The 12,789-nt window shown below is 39.9% G+C and overlaps 1 long non-coding RNA gene across 1 annotated transcript in view; it reads right to left on the bottom strand.

Annotated features, from left to right (window-relative positions):
• Positions 1 to 3,058: 3,058 nt before the first annotated feature.
• LOC138826854 (uncharacterized) overlaps positions 3,059 to 12,789 on the bottom strand; it is a 30,196-nt gene continuing 20,465 nt past the window's right edge. The window contains exons 2-3 of the long non-coding RNA XR_011371876.1: positions 9,904 to 10,029; positions 3,059 to 4,197 (exon numbers count right to left, since the gene is read on the bottom strand). This is a non-coding gene — a long non-coding RNA (uncharacterized lncRNA). The remainder of the gene's footprint in view (positions 4,198 to 9,903; positions 10,030 to 12,789) is intronic.

Below are 12,789 nucleotides of genomic sequence, written 5' to 3' on the forward strand. Positions count from 1 at the left end.
AATTGGTGAAGACTTTACCTTCAACAAACCCAGTGGAAAATCCTGCCCTCCAGGAGCTTACTGTCTAGAGAAAGGAAGGAAGGAAGAAAAGTAGCAACTCAGGAGTGCCTCAGCCCTGCTGTGTCCTAGGCCCTGTGCCAGGGTTTCCATGCATTGTCTCTTTCGTCCCCAAAATAGCATGTGAAATATGACTCCATTCTTCACTCCTCTGTTAATTTTCCTTCACCATAGCAAGTTTATGAGCTAATCAATTTGTATAGAGAAAAGGGTTGTTTTGGCCACAGCTTTTGAGGTTCCAGGCTGTGATCCAAGAGACTCATTGCTTTTGCATCTTGGGAAGGGCAGTGGTATAGAACTACTCACCTCCTTGCAAGCAGCAAAGAAGGAATTCCAGGCATTCCTATAGCACTACCCCATTCCTGAACATGCCCCTAATAACCTAAAGACCTTCCATGTTCAGAGGCCTACACTACTGAGAGATCTAAGAACGCCATGCAGGGAACCTGCCTTTTGCACAGTAGGCCAATAGGGAACATAAACGATCCAAACTGTAGCAACACCTTACATTGTTCTTAAAAATATAAATAAGGAAACTAGCCCAGAAACTAAGTAACTTGTCCAAACACATAGAGTGTGGAAATCAGGATATGACTTCAACATCTAGGGTGAACTCTGCTATCTCCTGTCTTGTACTGGCGTGAGGTATATAAACTTAATCTATAACAAGACAAAGAACAAAGGAAAGAAGTTCAGGCTGTTGAGTAAAGATCAGTACATCAGTAAAGGTTTTATAGAGGAAGAGGTGTTTAAGATTGATACTTCAAGGATGAGAAACGTTTTGGTCATTGGAGAAACTTGTAGGCAAGAAAAGAGTCTGAATAAATATCTGTGCATGATTAAAAAAAAAAAAGCTGTGTATGATAAGCTAGGTTTGGTGGTGCTTTCCTGGAACCCCCAACATTATTAAAGCATGTGAATTCAACATTAGCCTGGACTATGTAGTAATGAAGGTCTCAAAAAAAAATGGTGTGACAGATACCCATTTTATATATCACCAGCATCTACACCCCAAATTCTAAAGGTGGGCTTCCAGTTCTCAGAGGAGATGATGCCGCATAGATAAGTGTTGGCATGCTACCTCTCAGGTATTATATAGGCAAGGGACAGATAAGGGGAAAAAGATGTACCTGTTAGAAAATAGAAGAGTTGGGCCCAGGCATGTCTGGGAACACCGGTAATTCTGTGTACCTGGAGAGGATCAGTGAAGAAAGGGTCAGGTCATTAGTGATTTTGTACATGTTACAATAGTGGGGATGGGAAATTCCTTTTAATTTTAGTTGTAAGATAGTTGAGATCACTTAAGGACCACACAGCAACAGCTAGGAGAGAATTGGTAGGTTCTCTTATGGAAGCATGCATTGGAGGGCCAGAAAGGAGCTAAGGGTAGGAAAGAAAAGAATCAGAACCCAAGGGGAGAGTTCCAACAAGGAAGCTTTACTGTATAGTGTGACTAGTACAGGGCAGAAAATGAGGATTCACAAGAGGTTTATTCTTAGTAAACAGGAAGTCTTTGAAGACAAAAAATGGGGGTGGGGGAAGGAAGGTATTGTATAAAGTCAAATTACAAGGATTTGAAAGTCTGGATTTGAGAAGAATGGAAGCATAGAGTATTTTGATGTATTGGTGAGAAGGGGACAAAGATGTAGGATAGAATATGGTGGCAGGAGGGACAAGCAGATGTGAGGGAAGGCTGTGTTTGAAAAAAGAGCAAAGCACAGACCTGCAAGATGATGTCTACCTACATGGTGAGGTCATCCATTAAAAGAGAAAAAAGACTCAGCTGAAGAAGCCAAGATCCATTCAGTCGCCCTAAAGGGAGGTGCTCACTTGTAATAAATTACAGCATTGTTATGGAGCTTTTTGTGTGCACAGCTGAGCTTGAGTGATAGGCCTGAAGTGGATCTTACCCCACTGGAACTGGAGATGCAGATGGTAACTGGGAGAGCAAGAATGTGGTAAAGTTCCTAGAGTTGGGGACTGCCACAGCTGTTCTGGGCGAGTTCTGTCAATTTGTTGCATTCATGGAAATGATGGCCTCAGGATCAAAGTAGGGACAAGAGGCAAAAGTCCCAGTTGCTGGAAAGCAAAGGCAAGGACAGAGAACACAGAAGATAAAACACAGCAGCCTTCATCACCATTTCCTCAGAGAAACCTGAGAATGCAGACCACACAATTCACAAGGCCAAGTCTAGAAGCAAACCTTCATGAGGGGTGTTGATAAGGAGCAGACTTGTAAAGTCATTGAAGAAAAATCAAGGAAGTAGGCTGAGAGTGTTTACCCGCACCTAACCCATGGTAGGCATGCGTGGTTGTAGCTTTAGGAACAGGTGTAGTATTTTAAAAAAGCTGTCAGGTTGCCATGCAATCAGGGTAAGAGAAGGTCTGAGCCCACACTAATGAAGAAAGAAAAAAAATCAAGATTCAGAGGTAGTCATGGTGGTACACACCTCAGGAGGTGGATGCAGGATTGCAGGTTCACGACTAGCATGGGCTACATCATGGAACCTGTTTTTCAAATATAAACAGGAAAACCATCCAACAGAACATGGGTCTGAAAAGGAAGAAACGGGTCTGGGAAGAAAGCCAGGAAGGACCGCAGCATCAGTTGATGGACAATGAATTAAGACAGCAATGAAAGTCAGGTAGCCTCTGCCTTCACAGAGGTTGGCAAAGCTTGATATTTCTTTCTTTTTTTTTTTAAAGACATTGATCTTCTGTGTTATCTGTGTCTTTTGGAGATTTCCTATTCCTGAGCTTTTGGAAGGATTTCTGAAGCATTTCTTGCTCAGTTCACAGAGGGTGAGATACTTTAGAAACAGAAGTAGGAACAAGAAAGAGGAAAACCGGTGTAGGAGGAGAAAATGAGGTAGGTGAAACTCTGATTAAGAGCTCCCAGGCTCTGTACAGTCTCTTCTCTTTCTTATACTTCAGGTTGTGGACTAGTCGCTTCTACAAATACGACATGTCATTAATCATATCCAGGATATGCACACACCCAGCAAGAAGAATGAACATAAGGCAGTGAGATCACAGACAAGCAGGGGAGAGGTGGTGGCAGACAAGTTCATCTGAGCAGGACACACCTTCTCAATGCTCATTGGGTTTCTAGCAGCACAACGTACCCACCACCAGCTCTGGAAACCACAGGCTTAGAACATTTGGAATTTCCTGCACTCATAGAATACTAGTAGTCATTTAGAATGAGAGTTTTTGTTTTGTTCTGTTTTGGTTTTTGGTCAGTCATGGAGCTTGAACTCAGAGCCTGGGTGCTGTCCCTCAGCTCTTTTTGCTCAAGGCTATCTAGTACTCTACCACTTAGATTCACACTGCCACTTCCAGTTTTCTGGTGGTTAATTGGAGATAAGTCTCACAGACTTTCCTGTCCCGGCTGGCTTTGAACTGTGATCCTCAGATCTCAGCCTCCTGAGTAGTGGGTTACAGGTGTGAGCCACTGGCAACTGGCTAGAACAGGAGGTATTTCTTAAAATACTGTTTTATTTATTGCCAATATTGTATTCTACTTGCAGGACTTCTAAAAAAGAAATAATTTTCCAGGCAATTTTAAACTCAGATTCACAGTGTGGGGCACCACAGAGGTACTAGTTCCTTCAGCCTGCAGTTTCCAAGTAGCAGAATGGTAAAGAAAAAAAAAAAATGTCTTTGGAGATCGGAAATCCCAGGGGCATCAACAGAACAGAAAGGGCCATAATCCATTTCATGTAAATAGAATATGATAATTAAAAGGGAAGGAACTCCCTGTTTCAAAGCTTGGGAGTGATTTCTCAAAGGGGTACTTTGTGAAAAACTGCAAATTTATAAATTTCCCTTCTTGACTAAAAAAGCAAAAAAAAAAAAAGTAACCTAGCTCTTCTGATCGCCAAAACACAGCCTTTACGTTCTAAAAAGGAAAAGGGAACAGTAAGTTGTATTGGACCTCCTGGTCACTCCAGGACTATATTTTCATCTTTCCATTGGTCTTGGTCAGGCAGAGACTAAAGGACTCTCACTTTGTTTCCACGCCATCAATTTGGAGTTTCATTGTCCCTGTGATGGTAAAGAATGCACTGGAATCAGGCAGAGGCTTGTTTTTATGCCGGCTCCGCCCCTTTCTGGCTGCTGCAGCTTCAGTTTTCTTACCTACAAAATGGAGAAAAAAAAGACCCGCTCAAAGGCCATCCTGGTTGAAGACCATCCTGTTACTGGTGTAAGATACTTTAAATAGTTGGCCCAGACACACACAGCGTTTATTAGTGTTTATAGTGGCTTGACTCTGGTGACAATGAACTAGAAGGATTCATAACCACAGGCCCAGTGGTAAGAAAACCCCATTGTAAGAAATTACCCGAAGGGAGGGATGGGAAACAGTGCTTTGCTAACTTGTGCTTTCAGAGTGCTAATATCTATCTTCACTTACATTGCTTCCTACATCTGCTTCCTGATTTAGAGTAGTGACTTGTTAGGTCATCTTTATGATTTTAGTATACTTGTAGGTGGGTGTGGCTCAGTGGTAAAGCACTGGGATAGGTCGAAGGAGGGAGGGAGAGAGGAAGGAGGAAGGAAGGAAGGAAGGAAGGAAGGAAGTTCTGAAATAATTCCTTGATCCTGGGTTATTCTACCTTAACTAAATGCCACACCTAATCTGAGACCCATGGCTCCGACCCTGGTCTCAGGACTCAAACAGCTCTTCAGTTCTAAGTCATCTGCTGCAAGGAAGACCAGGGGTCCTTCACCCCACTGAGAATTTCCACCTGGTGTATGTCTTCACCACATCGCAGGTCATTCTCTTTCCGTGTAGTTTCACATCTGCAGTTCTGTTTATCCCTTTGTAGGCAAGGATTTATTTTGGTAGTGTAATTTTATCTCCTCTGGTCGGGACGTGGAAGTCTTCTATTCTACTTCTGGAAGTGTGTGATCTGTAATTGGGTGAACTGGCAGCCACTTTGCCCTGGGCGTCTGCCTAAATACACAGCACATTCTACCGTCACCAGTCATTGTATATTAATAACTCACTTGTATCTAGTAAGATCCATTAACTCATGTCCCTACAAATTTTCCTACCCCACCCGTGCACGTTCCTAAATATATTTAGAAACTTCAATTAGCTTAGGTCCTTTATAGGACCTAAGGAGACAAGATAAGCCAAATTAGCATTTATAAGTTGTGTAATTCCACAAGCATAAAGGCATTAAAGGTAACATCACTAAGATATTTCTTTGAAGTTAATCCCATGTGGCAGTAAAACACTTTAAAGTCAGAACTGGAGACAAGTTCTAATGAGTTAGGATGTTCATCTCTCTTTGAGGGTGGGGCGGTATTTATTATTCCAGACTTCAGTTTCCATCACTTAGGATACTGGAAGCAGGCTCAAGTAAAGGACACAGAGAAGGCTTTGAGTACCAAGATCTGCATTCAAATCCTGACTCTGGATTTCTTCCCTGCGTGGTTTCTAGAAAGTATCTGGATTCCTTGAGGTCAAATTTTTCTCTGCAGAATGGGAGACCTAATCTCAAGTGCTGTTGACCATTTGACCATACCTGTCACTGACTTGTGACTTATTAAATAAGAAGCAGTTAGTTCCTATTGCAATATTTGGTTATGATGATGTGGTATGACCGTACACGTGCATGCATGCACACATGTATGTATCTATGTATGTATGAATATGATAACTGAGGTTTGAATTCTTATCCTCTTGCTGGCTAGACAGGCATTCCTACTAATGAACTACACCATTCCTGATTTTTGCTCATTGCTTTGTAAATAGGGGTTCACCTAGTACCCAGGTATTCAGCCTTCCTGCTAGCTAGGATAACAGGCACCACCACTGTGTCTAGCTCCACATTGGGAAGGGATCTTGTGAACTTTTTTTTTGGCCTGGGTAAGCCTCAAATTGCAATCCCAATAATCTCAGCTTCCCGTACATATTTATTTAATATCAGTATATATTTATTTGAAAATTTACTGTAAATACCTTAAAGCTCAAAAGCATTAAAGTTGCCTGGTATGAAAGTTTGACTTTCAATAAACTCATGAAAAAAAAAAAGTTTTAATCTAGAAAATGGAACCTATTCTAATTCCCTCAGAAAATAGGAAAATGAATTTTCAGCTAAAAAAAATCTATGTCAATACTATAGAGGACCAGTAAATACTGATTTAAGGACTTCATCTGTCATTTTCTTTTTTCTTTTTTTTTTAATTTTTTTTTGGGTCCGGTCATGGGGCCTGTACTCTGGGCCTGGGCGCTGTCCCTCAGCTCTTCAGCTCAAGGCTAGTGCTCTACCACTTGAGCCACAGCGCCACTTCCGGCTTTTTTCTTTTTGCTTATGTGGTGCTGAGGAATCGAACCCAGGGCCTCAGGCATGCAAGGCAAGCGCTCTACCACTGAGCCACCTTCCCAGCCCTTCATCTGTCATTTTCCATGAAAATAATGAGTCCAGTTTTCCCTACTTTTACACCACAAGCTTATTACTATATATTACACATTGGGAATTATTTTAAATACATCCTTGTACTTTGATGAGTATAATTAATTCCCAAGTTTTTGCTCATAAGGCAAAACTGGTGTCATTAATCATTAAATATTCTCACAAAAATTCATGGAGGTCACCCTTCCAGGTGACCTCCAGTTTCCAGTTGACCCCATTGCCTCATAGATATCTTTCAGGTACCACTGAACTCCAGATGCAACTTCAGCCAGAGCATTTCTCAGAAACTTGTACATCTTACCTATCATCAGTCTCCTCACAGGTGTCAAACTGAACATGGGCAGTCATGATTACCATGTTATTCCCTATTCACTACACATTGAACCATCCTTGCATTGCTTGGATGAAAACAATTGATCCTGCTATATGCTCTTTTGAACTGGTTTGCAAGGATTTTATTGAGAACTTTTGTGTCACTGTTCATTGATGAGATTTGTCAATACTTTGATTTTTCTGTTGTCTGTCTGGTTTTGGAAGAAGGATAATGCTAGCTTCATAGAATGAATTTGATAGTATTCCTTTTCTATTTCGTGGAAGAGTTTGAGGGGTGTTGGTGTTCATCTTTGAAGATCTCCTAGAATTTGGCTGCAAATCCATTTGGCCCTGGGCTTTTTGTTGAAAAATTTATCACTACTGCTTCAATTTCATTCCTTGTTAAAGCTCTAAGTGATACCCTTTTGGTTCAGCTTATTATACCAACCACACCTAAAATTTATCCATTTTGTCTAGATTTTCTACCTTATTTGAGTATAGATTTTCAAAGTAATTTCCCATGATCCTTTGGATTTCTTTGGTATCTGTTGTGGTATTTCCTTTTTCATCCCTACATTTTATTTATTCAAGTCTCTTCCATGGGTCAAATTAACTGGATTTTATCAATCTTATTTTTTCAACAAATGTACTTTTTATTTTATTGATATTTGTCTAGTGTTTATTTGGTCTCCTACTCATTAATTTCTGCCCTAATTTTTCCCCAACTACTCAGTTTTTGGTTTAGATGGTCCCTGTATTTCTAGAAGTTTGAGTTGCATCATAAGGCTGTTTAAGTGTTTCCTTTTTTATAGGCATCATGGCTATGAATTTTCCTCTCAATACTGCCTTTGCTGTTTTCTAGGAGTTCTGGTGGTATATCTTTTCTATTAGTTTCTAGGAAATTTTTTATTTCTCCCTTTATTTCTGTCATTTATCAGTGCATTATTCTGTGTTCATATGTTTGAATATTTTCTTTAGTACCTTTTGCTGTTGAGCTCTAGCTTAATTCCATATGGAGAAATAGAATACACAGAATTACTTCAGTTTTCTTCTATTTGCTCCAACTTTCTGTATGCTCTAGGATATGATCTGTTGAGAAGAGTATGTTTTATGCAGCTATTGAGTTAAATACTCTGTAGCTTTCTCTTCATTCCATTTGGTCTATGGTGCCATTTAATTCTAAGGTGTCTGTTGATTTTTTTTTTGTTGGGGTAGTTTATTTATTGGTGAGAGTAATGAATTGAAGTTTCTCACTATTGTACTGTGGTCTATCAGCACATAATTCTAGAAGTGTTTGTTTAATAAATTTAGATGTATATAAACTAACAACTCTTAATTTCTCTTCATGGATCAACCCTATTATTAATATGAACTGCCATTGTCTCCTCTGACTGATTTTAGCTTGCATGCTATTTTATCATATAATTATGGCTACTCTTGCTTGCTTTTAGGATCCATTTACTTGAAAGGTCTTTTCCCATCTTTTCACCCTTAATGTGTTTGTCTATGTCAGTGAGATGTGTTTATTGTAGGCCACAAATAGTTCAATCTTGCTTTCTGATGCAAGTTGCCATTTTATGTCTTTTGTTTGGAGAATCGAGCGCATTGACATTTAACACCACCATTGAGAAATATGTCATATTTCTTGTCACTTTGTTCTTTTTGTGGTACGTGCTTCTTTTCCTCTCCCTGCTCTACTAATCAGTTCTAGAATGGCTTTTTTTTTCCTGTATTTTTTTTCTTCTTCTGTGGGTGGCATTCCCTTAACCATCTTTTTGCGGTGCTGGTTTAGTAGTTAGGAATGCCTTTTTTTCTCCATTGATTTTGATGGGGAAATTTTTTTTTTCTGGATAAAGAAGCTAGGTTGGCGATTGTTTTTTTTTTTTATTTTTTTTTTATTTTTTTTTATTTTATTTTATTTGAGAACATACTGTACAGAGGGGTTACAAATTACATTGGCAGGATAATGCATACATTTCTTACCAAGCATTGCAGCCTAAGTTGGCGATTGTTGTCATTAATGGATTGTCTTTCCATGCCTTCCTTGCATTTAGTGTCTATGTCAAGAAAAATGTTTTTATTCTAGTGGGCTTGCCATTGTAAGTTACCATTTTCTTCTCCTTTGCAGTTTGCAATAATCTATATATTTAATGTTTTTACTATAATGTGTCTAGGGGTGTTTCTTTGACTCTGTCAACATAGATAACATTCTTTTTTGAGGCTGGGGAAGTTTTCTACCATTATTTTGTTGAGAAGGTTCTCCATGCCATTAGTTGTTTTTTGTTTTTTTTTAATTTCCTTCTTCCTCATCTAACCCCATAATTTGTAAGTCTGATCTTTTGGTAGAGTCTAAGAAGTCTTGTAATTCCCGTTGATATCTTTTAAAAGTGTTTTTTCAATGTCTTTGGATTTTGGGTCTACTTCTACTGCTTTACTAAACTTCAGCTTTTAATATGTTTTTAACTTTTTCTGTTGTATTATCTGTGTTTTGGGTTGAGTTTTTTTATTTGGGCAATTGAGCTATTCATTTCCAGGATTTTGATTATTTTTTTTCAAGGTTTCCATCTCAAAATTTTATTAAATTATTTTTATATTCTGCATTACCTTCATTTAGCTATTTGTTTGTAGTCTCTTGTTTTTCTTTTAATTTCTTTTGTTTTGTTCAAATGCTCCTTGAATTTGTCTAGTTTGTTAAACTTTTTCCCCTTTACCATCCTTATCATTGTTTTATTGAATTCACTCCTGATACTTTATTTTTATTTTTGTCGGTCGTGGGGTCTGAACTCAGGGCCTGGGCACTGTCCCTCAGCTCTTTAGCTCAAGGCTAGTATTCCACCACTTGAGCCACAGCACTACTTCTGGCTTTTTCTGCTTATGTTGTGCTGAGGAAATGAACCTCATGCATGCCAGGCAAGCACTCTACCACTGAGCCACTTTCCCAGCCCCTTGGACTTTCTTCCTCTTCACTCTCAATTCTTCTTTTATTGTGGTGTTATTAGTTTTTGGAGGGAGACATGTTACCTTTTTTATTCATCAACTTTGTGATCCTTTGCTAGGACTTACCTAGTGGAGTCTTGGATTTCTGAGATTTTACCATCCTACTTACTTTCAGTCAGGGTTTCTTGTGGCTTCACCAAGATGGGGTGATGGCTCTATGGTGGTGTATGGATTGGCAGGATGGGTTTCAGGTGACAATCTATTTCAGACTATGACAAATACCTAAGGGAAACAACTTTAAAAGAGGAAGATTATTTCGCCTCACAGCTTCAGAGGTTTTAGTCCATAGTCAACTGGATCTGCTGCTTTTGACCTGAAGTGAAACAGAACATCGTGGCAGCAGGACAGATGCTGCTCTCCTCATGACAGTCATGAAACAGCACAGGAAGAGCACAGGAAGGGGATGGCAAAATCCAGTCCCTAAAGACACAGACCTACTTCCTCCAGGTAGGTCCCATCTCCTAAGGTGTCCAAAATATCAACACAACCTGGGGACCAAGGCTTCAACACAAGAGCCAGTGGTGAGCATTTTATATGCAAACCAAAACAAAATCTTAGTCAATAAACAATACTATGGTGATGTCCTAGTCAAAGTCTCCCACACTGCTTGCTGCTATTGGAATCCAAGTCTATATCTCACTCATCTTAGGACCATCAGTGCTACTCCAAGGCTCAGAGGCATTCAGCCACGTTTGAACTTACTCAAGGTCTGCAGTGGTAAATGGATACTCCAGAAATTACTATTTTGAGTCTGTTGGGTTTTTTAATCTTATTAGAATTAAATAGAGACCGTTCACACAGTTGCATATGAGTGTTCAATCTGAACTTTCTTTCTTTGGGATTCTTAGATTCTACTTCTCTAGTACTATTTAACAAAAACACAGGTGTTATGTGAAGGTAGGTGAGTAACTGTGTACATTATATGAGATGATAATTTGATCCAGGGTATTTATGACCATAACTTTGTTAATGGGGTTTCCAAAAGACTAGAAGATGTGACTTGGTCTGGTGCACAGTTAAACGGAGTGAGCCCCACCTCCAGGCATAAGACAGACCTGGAGGGTCCAAGGGGTTCATGTAGCCCATACACTCCTCTTGCATTGTCTGTATTTGTTGTTAGGGCCAAGGGTTGAGATCCTGAGAGGACATGTGAAATGTTCTCCTCATGTAACCAAGGTTTATTTTTCCTGAAAAAGTGGTGAAGATGGGTCCAAGGCTTGTGTTAAATTCTGAAAAACATCTGTAACCAAGAAAGCCTAAAAGTAAGCCCAATATTCACCTCTTCCTCTTTCAAAGAAGCCTTTGTCCACAGTCTCAGAGCACATGAACACAGATCTATAGCTAGAACTCGGTCTTCAAGGATCTTTTCACTGCTTAGCTGTGCCCTTGTCACATCGCAGAGCCTGATACCTCTGTCAGTGCCAATGAAAAGGCTTCATAATTTGGACATGGCATTTCATTTGTCCCAAGTTAAATGTAATATCAAAGGGTACTAATGCTAAATAACATGCTTATTACACATGAGCTCTGTTTCACATCAGATTATATAACAAATTATGTACTGTGATAATTCCATTTTCTCCCCGACACCACTTTGGGCACACTCTTGGATTCGTTTTAAATTTGTACACCAGGTAAGAATGCAAACTTTATAACAAAATTACTGAGCTGTGTTTGAGCTTCTCAAATTGCAATTTCATAGACTTTCAGTTTCTAAAGTAGTGATAATTTGCACGATTCATACATAAGCTGAAGTATATCATTCTTTTAAAGGGATTGTGTGTTTTATTACTTGCTTTACCCTGCAGGAAATGGCAATCCGAAGTTCCCTGGAAATTAGGTTGCAACCCTGATTTTATGCTTATGGAGAGATGGGCACCTCTGCTTCTTGCTTTGGCTCAACACCGAAATGTAAGCTGAGAATTTCTGTTGCCCATGAAATACGGCTATCTTTGGAGCTGTGCCTTGGTACAGTTGCTGATGGTGGTGATAAGAACAGTTAAATCATACTGAGGAGAAAAGGAAGTTCATCCCAGATTGTGTCACCTACAGTGATTCTGTTGCCAGTGGTGATGGCTGGAGAGGTCTCAAAAGAGAGTTAGCTATGCCAGACAGAGGCCTCTATCCAGTGTCCCAGGTTCTTGTCAGCATGGAGAAAGAATTCAGAGGCAGATAAAATAAGGAGTTAGAAAAGCTTTATGACAGTGTGAAATACATGAGGAGTGTTAGTGTAGGCATATGGGTAGACATGAACAGGAAGGAGGAAGTGCCTTGACTATATTCCATTTCCCTTCAGGGATGCAGAATCATAAAGCCCTACACCCTCAACCAATAATTGTCCTAGTGGCCGCCATATACTCTATAGCTTACTCATTTCTCTGCTGGTGTGCCCACATGAGGGAGTAATGCCTGATAGAATTTCCACTGGAATTACAAAAAGGGACAGGGGCAAAGAAGATCAAGTGTGCAAGCATATGACTCCCTCACTTGGGTAGCCGATGTGAACTTTCAAACCATTTGGGCAGGGGTCATAAAGAGAGGACCTTAGGCTCATACCACCTAGCAATCCTACCCTATTGGATAAAACCCCAAGCCTCAAGAGCTTTCACACAATTACCTCATACCCAACTGCCCACCTCACCCCTCAAGTGTACTGTCAGAGAGTCGACTCCTATCCAACTGCTGCCTCCTGTCTTGAGCTGTGCTCATGTACTCTTTGCTATCTCTCTACTCTTCATGGTTCTTTTACTGCACCTGATATCAAGCAATATACCTAAGATAGAGGAACATCTGGAAAATCTCACCCCGGTAACAGGGTGAACATGGACACTTTCAAGAGAACATTCTCAAATTGTCCCCACAAGGATTGGATGGCTTGTCTGATGGGCCAAGCTTAATGAATGGGGAGCTAAGTCAGGGGAAAAGTGAGAACTTTGGGAATAGGACATTGATTTTGTTCTTATATGAGTTTTTTTTTTTTTTTGTATCGTGGTGG

Source organism: Dipodomys merriami, unplaced genomic scaffold (genome assembly GCF_024711535.1).
Source record: "Dipodomys merriami isolate MVZ:Mamm:240054 unplaced genomic scaffold, mDipMer1.0.p SCAF_15, whole genome shotgun sequence".
Taxonomy (NCBI): domain Eukaryota; kingdom Metazoa; phylum Chordata; class Mammalia; order Rodentia; family Heteromyidae; genus Dipodomys; species Dipodomys merriami.